Source organism: Hyperolius riggenbachi, chromosome 5, assembly GCF_040937935.1.
Source record: "Hyperolius riggenbachi isolate aHypRig1 chromosome 5, aHypRig1.pri, whole genome shotgun sequence".
NCBI classification, from domain to species: domain Eukaryota; kingdom Metazoa; phylum Chordata; class Amphibia; order Anura; family Hyperoliidae; genus Hyperolius; species Hyperolius riggenbachi.
In genome coordinates this window covers 430,889,205-430,911,498 of record NC_090650.1, presented here as the reverse complement: position 1 = coordinate 430,911,498, position 22,294 = coordinate 430,889,205, and the positions used below count along the sequence as shown (strand labels likewise).

General features: G+C 47.0%; 1 pseudogene; it reads left to right on the top strand.

Moving 5' to 3' along the window:
• The first annotated feature begins 20,563 nt into the window (after positions 1–20,563).
• Positions 20,564–21,290, top strand: LOC137519466 (tripartite motif-containing protein 14-like; annotated as a pseudogene).
• Positions 21,291–22,294: the final 1,004 nt, after the last annotated feature.

The following is a 22,294-nucleotide window of genomic DNA, read 5'->3' as shown; positions in this document are numbered from 1 at the left end:
ATGTGGGCAGCAGACACCTGAAAATCGTAATGTGGGCAGCAGACACCTGAAAATCGTAATGTGGGCAGCAGACACCTGAAAATCGTAATGAGGGCAGCAGACACCTGAAAATCGCAATGTGGGCAGCAGTGACCAGAAAATCGCAATGTGGGCAGCAGTGACCAGAAAATCGTAATGTGGGCAGCAGACACCTGAAAATCGTAATGTGGGCAGCAGACACCAGAAAATCGCAATGTGGGCAGCAGACACCAGAAAATCGCAATGTGGGCAGCAGACACCAGAAAATCGTAATGTGGGCAGCAGACACCTGAAAATCACAATGTGGGCAGCAGTGACCAGAAAATCATAATGTGGGCAGCAGACACCTGAAAATCACAATGTGGGCAGCAGTGACCAGAAAATCATAATGTGGGCAGCAGACACCTGAAAATCACAATGTGGGCAGCAGTGACCAGAAAATCACAATGTAGGCAGCAGACACTAGAAAAAAAAATGCACCTGTGAACAAAAACCAATTCACTTACCTGACAGAAGTCTTCTCCTCTCCCGGCATCTGGCTCGCAGCTCCCCGAGTCCTCCTGCAGCACATCTCCCGCACTGACAGGCAGAGTGCAGGGCTACGGCAAGATGGCTGCCGAAGCCCTGTACTAGAGACACAAATAGTCTCCAGTGTAGGGCTTCTTCGGCGGCCATCTTGCCGTAGCCCTGCTCTGCCTGCCGGAGACTATGCAGGCTGCTGGTGGAGCGGGGCTGCGGGGAATGAACTGGCGCAGCGTCTATTAGACGCTGCGGCCAGTTGAGCACCTTGCTGGGGGGTCCAGAGCAGCGCTCCCCCCACGCACAGTGAGCGGGCCCCAGAGCAGCCCCGGGCGGCCGGGCCCCCCTGCGGCTGAGAGAGTCGCATCCCCGGTAGGTACGCCGGTGGTGACAGCCTTTCCTCCTCCGGGCCCCTGACTTGCTAGGGGCCCCCCTGCAACTGCAGGGGCTGCAGGGTCTATTCCTACGCCCCTGCCCCCCACAGTGACATTAACCCCCTCCTCAGCATATTTGACAGCGTGTGGCACAAACATTCCCTCCACAGTGACATTAACCCCCTCCTCACCTCAGCATATTTGGCAGCGTGTGGCACAATCATTCCCCCCACAGTGACATTAACCCCCTCCTCAGCATATTTGGCAGCGTGTGGCACAATCATTCCCCCCACAGTGACATTAACCCCCTCCTCAGCATATTTGGCAGCGTGTGGCACAATCATTCCCCCCACAGTGACATTAACCCCCTCCTCAGCATATTTTGCAGCGTGTGGCACAATCATTCCCCCCACAGTGACATTAACCCCCTCCTCAGCATATTTGACAGCGTGTGGCACAAACATTCCCTCCACAGTGACATTAACCCCCTCCTCACCTCAGCATATTTGACAGCGTGTGGCACAATCATTCCCCCCACAGTGACATTAACCCCCTCCTCAGCATATTTGGCAGCATGTGGCACAATCATTCCCTCCACCGTGACATTAACCCCCTCCCCACCCCAGCAGAAATCCTTCCCTCAAGTAGGGGTTCCCACTGCCCACATTATGCTCAGTTAAGCAGTTAACCCCCCCATGCATCCACATCTCCAAAGCCCCCCATCCGATCTCCCCCCCCCCCCCCCCCGCCCGCCCGCATGGCTTCTCAGTTTAAAAACTAAATCCCCTTCCCCCTGCAGCCCCACAGTAATAAGCCCCGACCTGAAGTGCGGCGCGACCCGACCCGACCCACCAGCACCATTATTTAATTGCCCACCTCGGCAGCGCAGCAATGCCTCCGCTCTCCACTCCAAACTCCAAGATGGATGCGTCACGCGGTGGTTGATGGTCCCGTGACCTAAAAGCCCGCGGGACCTGGGGGAGGTGTGGCCACAATGCTTGACCATCACAGAGGAGGGAGAGGAGATGCTCACAATTGGCTCCTCTTCCCCTCCAGCCGCGCCTCTTTGTAGCCGCACCTCTCCGCACCTCTCCCATCGCTGCAGATTATTTATTGACAGCCGCAGCGTCGCACACACGGCTATATTTAACAAGACACGGCCAAGAGGCCGCGATCTACCAAATAGGCGGTCGCGATCTACCGGTAGATCGCGATCGACCTATTGAGCACCCCTGGTCTAAAGCATAATATAGAACTGACAACATGACAGTAGGGAGGTTTGGGAAAGAGACTGAGCACTCTGCAATGGAGAGTCATCCACTGCAGTGATCGAAATCTGCGGGTCGGGTGCAAACAAAGGTATCCCCAGACTTTTAGCAAAATCGTAATCCATGAGGTTCGCTGCTGAACCCGAGTCCACCATGGCTTCTGTGGACCCAGTCCGACCTTCCCATGTAAGCGAGCAGGGAAGGAACAGCCGACCATCGTTTAAGGATAAAACCTGCTCACCTATGGTATTGACTAATCCCAGGCGATAGCATCTGTCTGGCCCAGTAGAACCATATAAAGCGTTTCTCTTTGGCCTCCTGCGACTCTTCTTCCCTAGACTCAGCCCTGTATACCCAATCTGCATTGGTTCGTCTGGGGGTGAGGGAGACCGAGAAGAGTCGTGTAAGACAGACCTTCCAGTATCCCTACCTCGAATCTGTCTCTGGTATCGCAAACGGCGATCTATCTGTATGGCCAAAGAAATTGCCTGGTCCACCGATTCAGGCTCAGGATACCCAATCATCACATCGTGAATTTCATTTGACAATCCTGCAATAAAACAATCCAACAAGGCATAATCTCCCCATCTCGCTGAAGCAAACCACTTCCTAAACTCAGCGGCGTAAACCTCTACTGATTTACGACCCTGTCTGAGCAATTTGAGCTTCCGCTCAGCAGTGGAAGCTGTCATGATATGACATGAGGATTGTCCATAAACAGTGAGCAGACATGGAATCCTTTATTCTGAAGCATTTGTAAGCAAAGTTACATCCGCAGAGTAGCATACAGCTTTCACCCAGCTGTCTCCCACCAAACTGACTGTTTCTCTCTCTCTCTACCAGACAATAAATTAGGATGGTCAACAAACACACCTCAAATGTAATCAAGTGATAAGGACAAGGCCAGTCTGCTAACACACAACAGAACAATAGTATATCCCCCATCCGACTCCAGTAACACAATCACAGCAAACAAACAAGGCAGGAACAAAATACATTAAACAAAAAATACAGTTATTACACATCATACATCACAGAAGCGATGTCCGGATCGTCATAAATTATAGCCATCGCTTTAAAAAATTCCTCAACTGAAGTCAGGGCCCCATCCCCAGGTTGAAGGCCATATGCCCAGGTCTGAGAATCCCCTGTCAACAGTGTTTTAATGAAGGTATTTCTCTGTGCGACAGTACCTGAAGAATTAGGTCTTAACTCAAAGTAAGATAACACTCGATTTTTAAAGTTTCCAAAGTCAGATCTGTGACCAGAAAACTTCTCGGGCACAGGCATACGTAAGTCTGTAACAAGGGGGGATCGCACTACGTTTATAGCAGATTGAAGTTCCTGAATAGCCCCAAATAGCTGACTGATCTGGTTCTGTTGGTTCAAAGCAACCCCGGAAAGCTGGTTTACCGCGGTGGTCAGGACTTCAATATGTCTACACAGTGCGTCCATTTGGGTTGGGTCTGCCATTCTGTAACGATTGGTGTCAACACGCAGAGAGAATCTGATTATTGGCGATCTGCAGTATCACCAAGAATGCAGATATATACCCGATTATTGATGATCTGCAGTATCACCGATAATCATATATATTACTAACCTCTGGACACCTGAGATATGAGTGTTTGGTGTAACAGTACAACTCTGAGCATAGACCACCAGGACCCCGGTGGCCTGAGTGACTTGAGGGATACTCCCCTGACTGTGGGGAATATTCCTGTAGCCTGAGGACTCCCTAGGAGAGGTTCCCAGGCTGGGTTGCAGGAAGCCCCGCAGCTAATATGAACAGGTTTGCCCTAACAAGGTGTGAGGGCCTATTCACTATGCCCTGGAACCGGGCTAGGGTATAACATAGAACTGACACAGTATCCTAGTCTTGGGTGTGAGGTCCGTAGTCACAGCACCCTGGAACTGATCTAAAGCATAACATAGAACTGACACAGTATCCTAGTCTTGGGTGTGAGGTCCGTAGTCACAACACCCTGGAACTGGTCTAAAGCATAACATAGAACTGACACAGTATCCTAGTCTTGGGTGTGAGGTCCGTAGTCACAACACCCTGGAACTGGTCTAAAGCATAACATAGAACTGACACAGTATCCTAGTCTTGGGTGTGAGGTACGTAGTCACAACACCCTGGAACTGGTCTAAAGCATAACATAGAACTGACACAGAATCCTAGTCTTGGGTGTGAGGTCCGTAGTCACAACACCCTGGAGCTGGTCTAAAGCATAACATACAATGCGAGAATAATCTAGCTCAGTGTGAATTCCCAGGTCCTCCTGGTTCTAACACACTGTTGGATCTAACTGAGGTCTGTGTGCTAACACATAAAGCATTCGCAATGGCAGACAACCAGCAACTGACAAGCAACCTGAATATATAGTTGTTGGAGTCTGCCGCCCCGCCCGAGCCACTCAGCCAATCATGAGTCCAGCAGGAATCAGCTGATCGTCCTGATCAGCTGACACTTCCCCTGCTGGCATAAAGATCCTGACCTCTGGGCCGCGCGCGCGTAGCTCTCCATCCGCCTATGTGAACTAACAGACCCAGCCACATCAACCGCACGCTGCAGCGTACAAACCACCGCATTGGACGCGGAAACAGCCGCCTTGCTGTCAGTACATGCGGCGGCCTTTCCGCGTCCTCTCGTGGTGCCAGGCGTACATCTCCGTATGCCAGCCGCTGCGCTAGACACGGACTCAGCCGCCTTGCTGTCAGTACACGCGGCGGCTTCTCCGCGTTTCCTCACACGAACATACAGCAGTGATTAACATCAAGATTAGAGAAGGAGAATGGCCTTTCTACTCCAGCTCCTGCCATGTGCGGTTGGCCATTCTCCTCCAGCTCCTGCCATGTGCGTTTCCTGTGTTTGAATATTGGATGAGTGGTCATACCTGGCTTCATATTGTCCAGATGTTTTTTAAGAACATGTGTTAACTATACAGATTTATCTTTACATGTGGAGACCTGATGAAGGATCTATCCCGAAACAAGTCGACGTTGTCGCCTCAATATTTACAATTGCACTAATCTTGATGTTAATCACTGCTGTATGCTCGCCATTCTTTCCTATGCAAAATGTTCCCTGAAGGATACTTTTTATGAATATTTTTGCACAAATGTTGTCTTCAATAAAGATTTATTGTATTTTTATATATACATTTTTTAAGTTTCTTCAATGTTCTTGATATACATATCCTTGTATTGGAATGAAATCCCACCTCAGACAGATGTCACTGGAACAAGTGTCCCTATTTGGAGATGTCACCTGTTCCCATGACAACCATACATTTCTGAAATTCCCCTGACCCTGCCCTGGTGCCTATGTCACATGACAGGAAGTGAGGGGATAATCTGCACAATGGGGACACAGACTACAATAACAGCCTGACAGAGCGTCTAACCCTTCCACATGCTGTGCAATACAAGAAACACTTTAGCCTGGAGTTCCCCTGTAAGTATGGAGAGTGTCAGTTGGTGAATGGCATGTGATAAGTTGCTAGGAGGCAGTACAGACAGTTCTTATTGCAGGCAGGTGAATGAGGTCCATTTCTGTAAAGACATATCTGGCAATGTTATTAGTGTAACTAGCTGATTGCCCGGCGTTGCCCGGGTATGTATTTGGCTGGTGTTGGCTCCGCCTAATTTTTCTAACCCTAACACACAATTACTCACTGACCAAGTTTGTGAGCTTTGCGGTCTTTGGTATCAATAATCTGCATTGAAATGAAACAAATCTGATTGGGTGTGAGTGGCTCCACCCCCTTTTCTGAATTTGAACCCCAGTCACCCAATAACCAACTGTACCAGGTTTGAGGCCTGTGCCATTAACAGTTCAAGAATGGTACCAATTAAATATTCCCCTTGAAAAGCAACAGGTGAAGTTTGATTCACTTTTGCAGGCTCCACCCACTTTTCTGAATATTAATCCCAGTCACCCAGTGACCAACTGTGCAAAGTTTAAAGACCCTGCCATTAACAGAATGGCTGCAGTTTACATTTTCCCAGTGAAATTTGTATTTGTCTCCACCCACTGATGACCCGGCATTGCCCGGGTATGTATTTGACTGGTGTTGGCTGCGCCCACTTTCTAACCCTAACACACAAACACTCAATGACCAAGTTTGTGAGCTTTGGGGTCCTTGGCATCAATAATTTGTATATTCCCATAGAAATTAAACAAATCAGATTGGCTGTTTGTGGCTTCACCCCTCTATAGCATTTGAACCACAGTCACCCAATGACCAACTGTAGCAGGTTTGAGGCATCTGCTATTAACAGTGTAAAAATGGCAGCAATTTAAATATTCCACTTGAAAATCAACAGGTGAATTTTGATTGGCTATTATAGGCTCCACCCACTTCCCTAAATATTAATCTCAGTCACTCAGTGACCATCTGGGCAAAGATTGGGAACCCTGAAATAAACAGTGTAAGAAGGGCTGCAGTTTACACTTTCCCAGTGAAATTTGTTTTTGGCTCCACCCACTTTTTGTAACCTGGACACAAAGTCACTACTCAATGCCCAAGTTTGTGAGTTTTTGGGTCCTTGGCATCAATAATTTGTATTTTCCCACGAAATGAAACAAATCTGATTCACTGTTTGTGGCTCTGTCCCCTTTTCTGAATTTGAACCTATGTGACCCAATGACCAACTGTACCAGGTTTGAGGCTTGTGCCATTAAGAGTGCAAGAATGGCAGCAATTGTAATATTCTCCTTGAAAAGTGACGTGATTTTTGATTAACATTTTTAGGCTCCACCCACTTTTCTGAATATTAATCCCAGTCACCCTGTAAATAGCTATGCTAAGATTGAGAACCCTGCCATTAACAGTGAAGAAGGGCTGCAGTTTACAATTTCCCAGAAAAATCTGTTTTTAACTCCACCCACTTTTTGTAACCTTGACACACCGTGACTACTTAATGACCAAGTTTGTGAGCTTTTGGGTTCCCGGCATCAAAATTGTGCTAATGGAAGCAGTTTATCCAGCAAAGAAATCTGGCTGTTTTTGGCTCTGCCTCTTTACTGAATTTGAACCCCAAACACTTAACGACCGACTGTAGCAGGTTTGAGGCCTCTGCTATTAAAGAGAAACTCCGACCAAGAATTGAACTTTATCCCAATCAGTAGCTGATACCCACTTTTACATGAGAAAAATAATAATTTTCACAAACAGACCATCAGGGGGCGCTGTATGACTGATTTTGTGCTGAAACCCCTCCCACAAGAGGCTCTGGTACCGTACGGTACTCTGGGCAAACTGCCACAATGTAACAATGTTCACAGACAGGAAATAGCTGCTTATAGCTGTCTGTTAAAGCCAGACCAGCTAGAAACAGCTACATAATCTGCCCACAGTAACAATGTCACCATGTAATAAATGTCAGAATGTGAATCTGGGAGAGGAAAGATTTTACAATGAGCAAACACTGACTAAATCATGTATACATAATTATTGTAAAAATGAAGCACTTTTTTTATTACATTATTTTCACTGGAGTTCCTCTTTAACAGTGTGAGATCGGCTGCAGTTTCAATATTCCCCTTGAAAATCAATAAGTGAATTTTGATTGGCTCTTGTAGGCTCCACCTACTTTTCCGAATATTAATCCTAGTCTCCCAGTGACCAACTGTGTGAAGTTTGAGAACCCTGCCATTAACAGTGTAAGAAAAGCTGCAGTTTACATTTCCCCATGTAAAAAGTTAGTTGTTTATGGCTCCGCCCACTATTTCTAATCTTGTCATACAGTCACTTAATGACCAAGTTTATGAGCTTTGGGGTCTTTGGCATCAATAAGTTGCATTTTACCATTAAAATTAAACAAATCTGATTGGCTGTTTTTGGCCCGCTCCCTTCAGAATTTAAACTCCAGTCTCCCAGTGACTGACTGTAGCAGATGTTAGGCCTCTGCCATTAAGAGTGCATGAATGGCAGCAATGTAAATATTCCCCTTGAAAATCAAAAGGTGAATTTTGATTGGCTGCTGTAGGCTCCACCCACTTTTCTGAATATTAGTCCCAGTCACCCAGTGGCCAACTGTGTCACGTTTGAGAACCCTGCCAATAACAGAATGGCTGAAATCAATCTAACAAATCTGATTGTCTGTTTGTGGCTCCACCCCTTTAGTGAATTTGGACCCCAGTCACCCAATGACTGACTGTGTCAGGTTTGAGGCCTCTGCCACTAACAGTGTAAGAATGGTAGCAATGTGAATATTCCCCTTTGAAAATCAATAGGTACATTTTGATTGGCTGTTGTAGGCTCCACCCACATTTCTGAATATTCATCCCAGTCACCCAGTGGCCAATTGTGTAAAGTTTGGGAACCCTACAATGTAAAAAAATGAAGTTGTTGGCACCGCCCAGTTTGTCCAACCTTGACATACAGTCACTCAATTATCAAGTTTATCAGCTTTGGGGTCCTTGGTATCAATACTTTGTATATTCCCATTGAAAAATAAACTAATCTGGCTGTTTGTGGCTCCGCCCCCTTCCTGAATTTTGACCCTAGTCACCCAGTGACCAACTGTACCAGGTTTGAGGCATCTGCTTTTACCAGTATAAGAGAATGGTAGCAGATGAGATATTCCCTTTGAAAATCAAAAGGTGAATTTTTATTGGCTGTTGTAGGCTCCACCCACCTTCCAAAATCTTAATCTGTCACCCAATGACCAACTGTGCAAAGTTTGAGAACCCTGCCATTAACGGTGTAAGAATGGCTGCAGTTTATATTTTCCCAGTAAAAGTTGTTTTAGCTCCGCCCACTTTTTGTAACCTTGACACACAGTCACTCAATGACCAAGTTTGTGAGCTTTCAGGTTCCTGGAATCAAAAATGTGTGAATGGAAGCAGTTTATCCACCAAGGAAATCTGATTGGCTGTATGTGGCCACGCCCCTTTAGTGAATTTTGACCCCAGTCACCCAATGACCCACTGTAGCAAGTTTGAAGCCTCTGCCATTAACAGAGTAAGAATAGCAGCAGTTTAAATATTCCCCTTGAAAATCAATAGGTGAATTTTGATTGGCTGTTCTAGGCTCCACCCATTTTCTTGAATCTTAATTGCATTCGCCCAGTGACCAAGTGTGGCAAGTTTGAGAACCCTGCGATTAACAGTCTAAGAATGGCTGCAGTTTACATTTTCCCATTTAAAATTAACGGCTGAAATTTGATTGGCTGTTTTATGCTCCGCCCACTTTTCCTGGATTTGTAACCTCAGTCACCAAGTGACCACCTGTGCCAAGTGTGGGGATCCTGGCTTGATTACTGTGAGAATGGCAGGCTTTTACATTTTTCCATTGACTTGAATGGGTGGAATCTGATTTGATGTTTGTAGCTCCGCCCAGGTGTGCAGGGGGGCCGCGAGACCCCCAGAACATATCATCCCAGGTAGTAAGGGATCTGTGTACCAAGTTCCGTTCAAATCGGTCAAGCCGTTTTCGCGTGATCGACACACACACACACACACACACACACACACACACACACACACACACACACACACACACACACACACACACACACACACACACACACACACACACACACACACACACACACACACACACACACACACACACACACGATTTTATATATATAGATAAATCACCTTTAGCTCCGGCACCAGCAACTCATCAGAGCTGCAACTCACAGCGACAGCATACAGGAGATAGAGCGGAGACAGCCTTCTTCACCTTTCAAAGGGGTTTATTAAGCATCTTGTGTTACGGTTTGATTTCTTCAAAGTATAAATAGTCTTTCCTATGTCCTATGTACATCACATATATTTACAGCATACATACAGGAAGCTAGTATTCTAACTAGGAAGCATAGAGAGCCGGATAGCTGGAAAGTAGAGTACAGACCCCTTTTCCCTCCGTGCTCCCTCTTTATATGAACCAGAAAGAGTTAAATGTGACCTCATCTGAGCCATCTATGATTGGTTCAGATCCCTTGTGATGTCAGGACACACACCTACTCGATTAATATTCAATAAGATATTTTGCCCTAGATACAAAGAATTTCCATGTTGAATAAACATGGCTTTGTTTACTGTTCTTGTGGTGTATATGTTGAGGTCAGTGAGACCTGTGGCCTTGTCCATAGAACAGCTTCTTGGTATGTTCTAGTTTTGCTGACAGAACTGTAGATTTTCTCTATAAGAGAAAATCCCCTTAAAGGGCAGGTCTGCACCCCAAGCCTTTTTGACTAACTCAGTCCAAATAACTGAGGCCTACTTAAATTATAACAATCCCCCCTAAAAAGGCTTGATCCGCAGATCCCTGCTTCTGAACCCAACAGTACCTGGTTTATTTTCTTTATGTTTCACTTTTTGATGCTCGTGCTCACACAACTTCTCTGCTCTAGGCGGTTATCCCTGGAAGAGAGGGCAAGACCTCTTGGTCTTCCTGTAACCAGGCTCTCTGGGGATGCCCTACTTCTAAGTCCCTCTATACCACATTCTCCGCATTTGCGTCACTTGCGTATCACTCACAAACTTGCATGATCACAGAAAAGTGAAACTCGTTTGTCTGTTAAGCAATGGAGCAGTGCCAGGTGCCTTCTAAAAGAGCGCCTTTATACAATCAGCTCCCTCACAGGTACTACTAAACCTATACCCATAACCCTGTATATCCCTTAATTTGGAAATATTGGTTAATGAGTTTATGAGGCACCAATCTCTTGACCAGGTTAATTTGTTTTGCGTAATTTAACACAACCTCACCTGGATAATGATGCCCAAAGTTGTCATCCCCATCCCGACGACCAGTGGGTGTAGAAAGAAATTTTGAACTGCAGAGGCCCAGTCCGAGTGTCCCTGGAACATCACCGGAAACCTTTTCCACCAGGTCAGACTGGAACTCACCTGCTTATATTTGTGTTCTACCTCGTTAAGATCACCTGGATCATGGTGAAATCTTACCTCTAACTTAGTGTTCTGTTTGTTTAACCGTTGTAACAAAGTGTGGTCGTCTTGGGTCAAAACCTGTTCCCATTTGTCCCATGTCGTGTTATCTTTCACTTCCCGTGAAACTTTGAACTTTAGAGTTCTCTTAACAATTTGAGGAATAACGTCATCAAACTTGGATGACTTGATCCATATGGGATCTCCGCTCATACAATATGTTCCCCTTGAAAGATCCACCTTATCGGAACAATTATGAAAATGTACCTTGAATGTGTCATTAGACATTATGTTAAAACCAAACTTTTTCTTCAGCCACTGAAAATATTGTTTTGGCTTCAGGAGAGATCTTTTGAATGGCAGCTGTGTATTCTGTGTTTCACCTCCCCGTCTAGCACCAAAAATGTCGACCTCTCAGGTCATGGTGTAAGGCGGGTGTGGAGGAAACAGGTGTCCCCAGTGATACTACCTACTTGGATTTCTCCATCGGCAGAAACCCAGGAAGTAGCGGTGCATAAAGAATTGTCGCACCCTTTTCATCTGTTTACCCAGACATCTCGGTGCCTCCATGCAAAAGATCCTTCCCCAGGAAAATCGATAAATCTCCCCTTGTCACGTCTCCATCGTAAAGGAGTTTTACCTTCTTTGAGTGTACCCCTGATCCCTTAAACTAACGTCTCATGCTAACCCTTGTGACCATACCCCGAAAAATATGGGTGGGAATCTCTCTTAAAGAGAGTCTGAAGCGAGAATAAATCTCGCTTCAGACCTCATAGATAGCAGGGGCATGTGTGCCCCTGCTAAACCGCCGCTATCGCGCCGCTAAACGGGGATCCCTTCACCCCCAAATCCCCTCGTTTCAGCGGGGGAGCGCTTCCTGGTTGGGGCAGGGCTAACCGCCACAGCCCTGCCCCACGCGCGTCTGTCAGCGCGTATCTCCGCCTCTCCCCCGCCCCTCTCAGTCTTCCTTCACTGAGAGGGGCGGGGGAGAGGCGGCGATGCGCTGCTGATAGACGTGACTGGAGGCAGGGCTGCAGCCGTTAGCCCTGCCTCCAGGAGCGACCAAGTGTCGCAGTAGGGGGTTTGGGGGTGAAGGGACCCCCGTTTAGTGGCGCTATAGCGGCGGTTTAGCAGGGGCACACGTGCCCCTGCTAACTATGAGCTCTGAAGCGAGATTTATTCTCGCTTCAGAGTCTCTTTAAGGAAAATTGATTAGCATATCAATGACAACCGCTATTCCCAACTGTCCTGATTGGACCTTTGCCCCCCCTTATGTCCTGAGGCAAAATGCGTACCTTAGGTTGGGAAAAATTTACTCTCGGCAATCTTTTAATTAAGAGTACCTCCTCACTTACCCATCTAGCATGAGGATACGTGGCTGCATATGGACTGTGTAATATTGTCTCATATTGTGACCCGTGTAGTGAGGATGATGTTACCTGTGTTGGCTCTCCCTTCCTCGGGATCACTCTCCCTACCCTCTTTGTCACCCGAAAATGTGGCTGGATGTCGATTTTTACTTGTCGTTTCGAGAACCAAACCCTTCTGCTTTCCAGCCTTTACGTGTGTATAGTGGTCTCAGAGACACCCTCTGTTGGTTGTTCCAGAGTGTGATATTGTTCCCTGCTTCTCTCCTGGAGGAAAAGTGATGCTTACTGCTCATTCCTCTCTAGTCTACAACCATCTCACTCCGGAAAACCAAGACAAGGTTATCCTGAACAACACACTTCACCTTTTTCATATACCCAGTGTAGTGCAATGTACCTTTTAACCAGACTTTGGACCGGTGTCTAGGCTGGGAGCGCATGACATTCAGGAGTAGCATTGAACTTCCGTTAATATCATTCTTCCAGCAAACCTGACCCTTTCACCAACATTATGCCATGAAATTGGCTTCCATCTGGCACTAATGATCCCTTTCTCCTACCCGGCTTGGTTCTTACTGACCACTCTGGGTAGGGCAAAAGGATCAGTACCTTTCTCTCCAACCATTAACATGCTTGGGCCTTGTGTTCTCATTAACCCTTCATGGTCCATGAGAATGTCTTCTCTTCTCCTCGGTCTCCTAGGAGGAAATGGCAACCTAGGATCACTATCAGCATGGTACTCTTCATTATTAAAGCACCTCCTTGGGAAAGAAAAAACATATGCACTTTGGCTTATGCTTTGCTCAGACAGTGTCTTTAGTCTCTGTCTAATATTGGAAAACTTGTTCTTTTCCCACTGCAGGATTGGCCGGAAACTTTTGCTCATCTGACTGACCTCTCCATCTCTGCCTTTGCTGCCAGTCACTCCGCTTGCTCGATTCCATATTCACCAAACTCCTGAAACAGAAATCCAACCAAATCAATTCTTATTAATGATTTGCATTTAGCCCTGCGGCTTGTACTCTGTACACTTTAAATGGATCAATATCTACCGTAATTGATCTTGTTTCTTTATAGTTCACTTGAACTTTATTAACTTTTTGATTATGGGAAGGCTCTAAAGCTTTCTCCCTTACTTTATGTACCATAGCATAAGTACTTATCTTGTTACAATGTGCTTCCCTCGGATCTCACCTTTTGAAGCACTGAGCTCTACATCCCCCCTGTACATACTTTGGCCGCTACGCTGACCGCAGTATGTACTGAGTAGGGACCACCTGCCCACTACTGCAATGCGCAGTTGAGCTTGAAATGTTCTTACCCCTTTTAGTGTACTTACCTAGGACTTCGTATATTGCAACCAGTTCTCCCGGAAGTCCTATTTGTGAACCAATCGGCAATGCTACTACCTCTGCACTTGCCTCAAAAACAAACACAGCTACTTCCTGTAGGAAGGTGTGCTTTCTCTGTTAACTAAGCGGAACCCCATCCAGGGATTCACATGACAGTTTACTACAACTGCATGGGAGTCTCTGACTCCTGACTGTGTAGGGGATCCTAGACTGAACATAGGACTACCACCCCCCAAATACACTGTCACACTATACATGGCAATCTCGCCCCTTGGACTGCTGTCAGTCCTGTGCATTGTGTGAACGCTTGGTACGAGCTGAAAGAAGAAAAAAAAATACCTTTTGACCAATCCGCAGACGCAAAAACCGCACAAACTGCCCAGCCTTGACCTCTGTCAACTCTGGCTTTGTCCGGGACAAAAACCCGAAAAACGATTACCGCTCTGTAACGTTCCGACAGACGTCTCGATTGGTCAACCCTTTTTCTGTATTATTTTCTTTTTTCCGTGGAGTCATACCCCGGCTTCACCTGCTCGTCAGGGTGCTTCTGTATTAGCCCAGCACTCAGCATAGGAAACAGCAAACACCTATGGGTGGTACCATTCCCACAGGCCCTGCTGGATTTCCTACGCTCTCCTCCTCCACTCCCCCTCCCTCACTGGGGGCGGGGGTGAGGGTTCGTCCCTGGGCTCAGAAGACTCTCCCATTAGAACGTCATGACTGCCTGGGATCCTCCCCCCGTGAAGTCTGGGACACCATTTTGAGTCCTGGAACATCAGACAAGATGGCTGCTATGCAATCTCCCATAGCAACCTCTATGCATGTTTGGAAAGAATAAAACAGTTAGAAAAAACATTGCATGCACACTTTAGCATATCACATTGCAACAATACAACTGAATGTAACACACAGCTGAGAAAAAAACTCTGAACCAACGCACACAGCAAGTACGCTCTGGAATGTTACACACACCGAACATTAATCACCCCTCCCACACGAAAGGGCATAACTCATAACCGTACGAACGGAACTACTAGCGAAAGCGCAGCTTCATATCCCTCTCTCAGGAATGCGAAACGAAAAACCTCACTAAACAGATAACTCATGGACAAGAAAACATTTTCGCTGTTATGCACGCCTTACTAAGCTCGAAAAAAACACGTAAAAAATGACATGCAGTATTGCAGCTTCACAGAAAGGCAAAGGGTAAAAAAACAACAGCATCTCTCTGTCTCTCTCTCTCCCAAACTCCGAGGAATATCACCCATAGAATATGAGAGAGAGAGAGACACACACACAGACACCCAGCCCCCCCCCCCGCCTCTGCTGCAGGGGGGGGGCGCCGCACTGACAAGTAAAAGAAAACATGTATACCACCATACTCGCCTTATCAAAACCTCTTGCGGTGTGTGGCCTCTGTACCAGAAACGAGCTCTGAGTCTTGGCTCAGGCTAAGTTCACAGTGGGACGTTAAAGTCGCGCGTCAAAACAGCATTTAACGCAGAATAACTCACTGCAATGAAAAATCAATGCCCTGTTCACAGTGCACACGTTGCATTGGTGTCTAACGCTGCACGTTAAGTAAAAGTACTGCATGCAGTGCGTTATACACGTTATTAGCTGCGTTGGACTGTTTGCACATGCTCAGTAATGACTTGTAAGCATACTTTTCATTGCCTGTATTTTTCACTGTATCTGCTGTATGCGACGGTAACGCTGCGTTGCCACTTTTTGGGCGCGTTGCGTTGTAAGCTTGCGGTGCGACTTTAACGTGGCATCAAAACGCAACGTCCCACTGTGAATCTAGCCTCAGGTTTTCCTCACAGGCGTCGGATGCGCTGAAAGTCCTAATGGGATCTGGCCAAACCCATTCTCTTGGGCTTCCTTCCCCTATGTGTGGCGTACGTCCACTCCAATTAGGGCGCCCACATCGACCACGCCACTGGGATTTTCCCGACTCACTCCGCACAGAGCTCATCTCTGCTTGATAAGCTTTGCACTTCTTGTCTCTGGCCTCCGCAGTCTGCTCTTAACTCTTCCAGCTCAGCTCGCTCTGAGCTTCTCCTGTTCTCTTGTGCTTGCTTCACAGAGATGTAAGTCGCTGCTTCGAGAAGTCTCAATTAGACTGACTCTTGTGCCCACCTGGATCACCAATCAACGACCTGGGATTGGCCTAGGGTTTTCACGGCACCAACTGTAATAAATCACCTTTAGCTCCAGCACCAGCAACTCATCAGAGCTGCAACTCACAGCGACAGCATACAGGAGATAGAGCAGAGACAGCCTTCTTCACCTTTCAAAGGGGTTTATTAAGCATTTTGTGTTACGGTTTGATTTCTTCAAAGTATAAATAGTCTTTCCTATGTCCTATGTACATCACATATATTTACAGCATACATACAGGAAGCTAGTATTCTAACTAGGAAGCATAGAGAGCCGGATAGCTGGAAAGTAGAGTACAGACCCCTTTTCCCTCCGTGCTCCCTCTTTATATGAACCAGAAAGAGTTAAATGTGACCTCATCTGAACCATCTACGATTGGTTCAGATCCCTTGTGATGTCAGGACACACACCTACTCCATTAATAATCTATAAGATATTTTGCCCTAGATACAAAGAATTTCCATGTTGAATAAACATGGCTTTGTTTACTGTTCTTGTGGTGTACATGTTGAGGTCAGTGAGACCTGTGGCCTTGTCCATAGAACAGCTTCTTGGTATGTTCTAGTTTTGCTGACAGAACCTAGCAACAAGGTCCTGTGTTCTGGAGGCCCCAGGATGTCCAGCATTTTTGTGGGAGTGGAACATCTGCAATATCTGGAGACGAAACGGCAATGGTACAAACATTACCCCTTCAGGCTTTCCCTCAGGAACATCCTGCTGGAAGGGACTTAAAGTCTCCATCCAGTTCTTCCAGGTCTCTGTGGCTGCCAATACCACTTTCTGTGGGATAATAGTCTCTGGGTCTGAGGGCTGTGCTGTCTCTGGCTCAAAGCATCTGGATAAAGCATCTTCTTTAATGTTTTTACTACCCGGTGTATACGTAATTACAAATCTGAATCTCGAGAAAAACAGTGACCATCGAGCCTGACGGGGACTTCTCTTAGCCCCCTCAATGTATTCCAAATTTTTGTGATCAGTGTAAACTGTAATCGTATGTTCTGCTCCTTCTAGCCAATGACGCCATTCTTCAAAGGCCAATTTAATGGCTAGGAGCTCCCTGTTGCCTATATCGTAGTTTTTCTCTGCTGGTTAAAACCTACGAGAAAAATAGGCACACGGGTGTAATCTTCGCTGCAACCCAGAACGCTGAGACAGCACAGCCCCCACCCTGACCTCTGAGGCATCCACCTCTATGATAAAGGGATAGGATGTGTCGACGTGTCTCAAGATGGGTGCAGAACAAAACAGTTCTTTCAGAGTGGAGAAAGCAGCCAAAGCTTCGGGGGACCAGTGGTTGGTATCTGCCCCTTTCTTTGTGAGACTGGTGAGGGGTGCAATGACTGTGGAGTACCCCTTTATGAACCTTCTATAGTAATTTGCGAACCCTAAGAACCTCTGGAGGGCCTTCAGTCCTACTGGCTGAGGCCACTCCAGGACAGCAGAGACTTTGGCAGGGTCCATAGAAAGGCCAGAGGTAGAAATTATGTACCCCAGAAAAGCGACAGATGGTACCTCAAAAATGCATTTCTCCAATTTAGCATAAAGCATGTTCTGTCTTAGCTTGTGCAGCACAAATCTGACATGAGCCCTGTGCTCTGAGAGGTTATCTGTGAAGATTAGTATATCATCCAGATATACCAGGACAAATTTACCCAAAACCTCCCTGAACAGAACACCTCATTAATGAGTTCCTGAAAGACGGCCGGAGCGTTACACAACCCTTTAGCTAAGTTTTCACGGATGTACTCCTGCATGGCCAATTTTTCCGGCCCAGACAAATTGTAGAGATGACCTCTAGGGGGCATACAACCAGACCGGAGATCGATGGGGCAATCGAAAGGGCGATGTGGAGGAAGTTTATCGGCTGATTTAGGACAAAACACATCTGAAAATTCAGAATACTGATCCGGCACTCCCTCCATGTGAATCTTGGTCTGACCCAAGGTTACCCTCCCTAAACAATGATGAAAGCAATGGGAAGACCAGCTCATTAGCTGACCAGTGGCCCAATCAATCCGAGGGGAGTGAAGTTGTAACCAAGGCATGCCAAGAATAATCGTGGAGGTTGTCATGTGTAACACAAAAAAATGCAAACTCTCCCTATGCAGCACCCCGATAGTGACTTCCACCTCTGGAGTCTGTGACAGAGGACTGTTACCCTGCAGAGGGGAATCATCCACTGCCGTAACTTGAACCGGTGGTTTTACCGGGGTGAGCGGAATACCCAATTTTTTTGCAAATTCGTAATCCATAAAATTAGCCGCTGAGCCTGAGTCAATGAAGGCTTCAGTGACCTCAGACTTATCCTCCCACGAAATAGTACAAGGAAGAAGCAAACGTTTATCATCTAGGGGTAAAAATTGCATGCCTAGGGTATTACCCCCAACTACACCTAAGGCAGCGGCGTTTCCTGATTTCTTAGGGCAATTCTGTACTCCATGACCCCCCTCTGCACAATAAAGACAAAGCTGCTCTGATATCCTGCGTTTCCGCTCCACTTGAGACAATTTAGACCGACCAATCTGCATTGGCTCAGGTGGAGGCGAGACGGGAGGAGGTGGAGTCACAGGGGGCGCAGCGTGGGATACCATTCTCACAAGGCTTCTACCCCGGGTCTGCCTCTGATAGCGCAGCCGGCGATCTATCCTGATGGCCGATGAAATGGCCTCATCGATGGACTTAGGTTCAGGCTGACTCAACATAAGATCGGAAACCTCATCTGACAACCCTGATAAGAAACAATCTAAAAGGACAAAGGAGTCCCACCTGGCCGATACCGACCACCTCCTAAATTCAGCAGCATAATCCTCCACCGGACCCTTGCCTTGACTTAACCGTTTGAGCTTCCGCTCAGAAGTCGAGGCAATGTCTGGATCATCGTAAATTACAGCCATGGCCTTAAAAAATTCCTCTACAGAGGTTAGGGCCAAGTTTCCGTCAGGCAGACTGTACGCCCAGGTCTGAGAATCACCTGATAACAAAGTCTTAATAAATATAACCCTTTGGGCCATAGTTCCTGAAGAATTAGGTCTCAACTCAAAGTATGATAACACTCTACTCCTAAAATTTCGGAAGTCAGATCTGTGACCGGAAAATTTTTCAGGTACAGGCATACGTATGTCTGTGCTAGGAGGAGATCGCACTGAGTTTATAGCTGACTGAAGTTCCTGAATCGACCCAAATAGCTGGTTGATTTGGGTCTGTTGGTTCAAACCTGCCCCGGAAAGATTGTTTACCGCGGTGGTCAGGACTTCAACATGACTATACAGTGCGTCCATTTGGGTTTGGTCTGCCGTTCTGTAACGATCGCTGTAACACAGAGAGGATCTGATTATCGGTGATCTGCAGTATCACCGAGAATACAGATATATACCCGATTATTGATGATCTGCAGTATCACCGATAATCAGATATATCTCTAACCTCTGGACACCTGAGTAATATGAGTGTTTGGTGCACAGTAATACTTTGAGGAGGGCCCCCGTAAAGGGGGTACAAGGCAGTATGGGATACTGCCCAAAGAACAGGCTCCTTCCAAGGCCTGAAGCTCCCCAAGGGGAGGAGTCAGGCTGAGTGTGGGAAGGACCAGAGTGTGAGTGACACCAATGGTGGAGTGTCACTGACAGGTCTGTGAACTATCTCTAAACAGAGGAGATAGTTCTCGAGGTCGGACAAGCCAGGTCGGCAACAGACAGACAGATCAGATACAGAGGGAAAGACCGATACGGAATCCGAAGACAAGCAAGGTTTGGCAACGGAGTATCAGATATAGCGAAGTACAAAATCAGTAATCAGAAGAGAGGTCAGGAAAGCAGAAGGTCATAACAGATAATAAACAATGCCTAGTCTTGGTGTGAGCTCCGTGATCATCAACACCCTGGAACTAGTCTGAAGTATAACAGAATGATAATACAATTCCCTAGTCTGGGTGTGAGGTCCGTGATCATCAACACCCTGGAACTAGTCTGAAGTATAACAGGTTGGTAACACAAGTCCCTAATCTGGGTGTGAGGTCCTTGATCATCAACACCCTGGAACTAGTCTGAAGTAGAACAGAATGGTAATACAAGTCCCTAATCTGGGTGTAAGGTCCTTGATCATCAACACCCTGGAACTAGTCTGAAATATAACAGAGAATCTGACAAAAGGTCTGAGTGCTTCCACGTAGTGATCGCAACGGCAGACAACCAGAGAATGACTAGCACCCAGTATATATAGTAAAGCGCTCACCAGCGCCTCCCCTAAGTGCTGGACCAATGGGAACTGGCTGAATCGTCAGCTGACCGGCTTGGTCAGCTGACTCCCTTCTGGCTGTCATAAAAGTTCTGACTCTCAGTGCGCGCGCGCGTCCTTCTGAACCTGTGTGGACTATCAGTTCCAGCCACACCAGACATGTGTTGCAAATCACCCGCCGCGCTGGACGCAGAATCCGCCGCACCTCTATCAAGGCATGCGGCGGTTTCTCCGCGTTCGGCCATATTACTGGATGTAGGCCTACGCGTGCAAACCGCCGCGTTGGACGCGGAATCAGCCGCCTTGTTCTGAGTACACGCGGCGGCTTTTCCGCGTTTTCTCATAGTAGCTGTGTAACATGACTGACCCACTGACTGTCTTACAGGAATCACACACAGGTGACTTGTGTGACACTGAGGAGGGGGATAAGGAGGACAGAGAGAGACATGATGGGCGGGATCTGGATGTGTCTCTCATCTCACACACATTATGCACGGGGTTATCTGATATAATAGCAGGGGTAACTGGAGGCTGCAACATACAGGAAGCTACAGACATATCACTGGATATAAACACAACTCGTAATGGTCTACATATATCAGATGACATGAAAATTGTATCCAGGTCAGATCAGCCACAATCGCCCAGAAACACCAGAGAGATTTCAGGGATACCGTCAGGTGTTGAGCAGACAGAGTTTCTCCTCAGGGCGATATTACTGGGAAGTGGATGTCAGTAAATCAGAGTGGTGGGCTGTAGGAATGTGTTACCCCAGTATAGCCAGGAGAGGGGAGGAGTCAAGGATTGGGTTTAATAATAAGTCCTGGAGTTTGTACAGGAAGTATAATCTGTGTTATGTGGTACATGACAGTAAAGGTATCCGTTTACCTGACAATGTCCCCAGTAATAGAGTCAGGATATATCTGGATTATGAGGCTGGGCGGCTGTCCTTTTATGATCTGTGTGTCCCGATCAGACACCTCCACACCTTCACTGCAAACTTTACCTCTGAGCCTCTCCATGCTGCATTGTGTGTAGGAGAAGGTTCTATAAAGATATGCAGGAAGAGAAGCATTCAGAAGTGAGATAATATAATGCAGGGCTGATAAAATAAACTTTTCTCATTTATTAAAACTGCTGCTGTAAAAACCAGGCTCCAGTCCTGCATAGCAACCCGATTACCTATAGATCTCCTGACAATTTGTTTTGCTCTGAATAGTGAAGAGAAGGGGAGCCTTAGTCTAATTGTTATTTCTGCTTGTGAGGCCATAGAGAGGATTTCTTCTCAGCACTTCCTGTCTCACAGGAAGTCAGAGCACATTCCCCAGAAGAGGGCGGAAATCCCACCTAAATTAGACAGATGTCACTGGAACAAGAGCCCCCATTGGAGATCTATCACCTGTTCCCATGACAACCATACATTTCTGAAATCTGGAATTCCCCTGACTCTCTGTCCTGGTGCCAGTGTTGCCAACCGCCCATAAATTTACGGGCATTCCTTAAATTTTTGATACAAATTTAGCTGTCTGTGAATTCTGTAAGGAATTCAGCAGCGTCCGTAAGGGCGGCCAGCCCTGTGAGCAGGAGGGGAGCAGCGCAGAGAAGAGGGAGAGCCGTGGGGACAGCGGGGAAGGGGGGCCATCTCCCCCCCCCCCTTCCCTCACCTAAGGGCTCTCCCTCCCTAGCTCTCCCCTCCAGAACTAAATCTTGTGCAGCGGCTGGCAGCGGGCTGAACTTACCTTCGTCTCGCTCCAAGTGCCGGAAGTTCTGGTGCCGCTGCTCTGGTCTGGACCTGACCAGACTAGTGGCAAATCCATCCCGCGCCTACAACGGGACGGAGGTAAGTTCCAGCCACCGCACAATAGTGTTGGGCGAACACCTAGATGTTCGGGTTCGAGAACGTTCGCCGAACATCGCCGCGATGTTCGGGTGTTCGCGCCGAACTCCGAACATAAGGGAAGTCAATGGGGACCCGAACTTTCGTGCTTTGTAAAGCTTCCTTACATGCTACATACCCCAAATTAGCAGGGTATGTGCACCTTGGGAGTGGGTACAAGAGGAAAAAAAATATTTGAAAAAGAGCTTATAG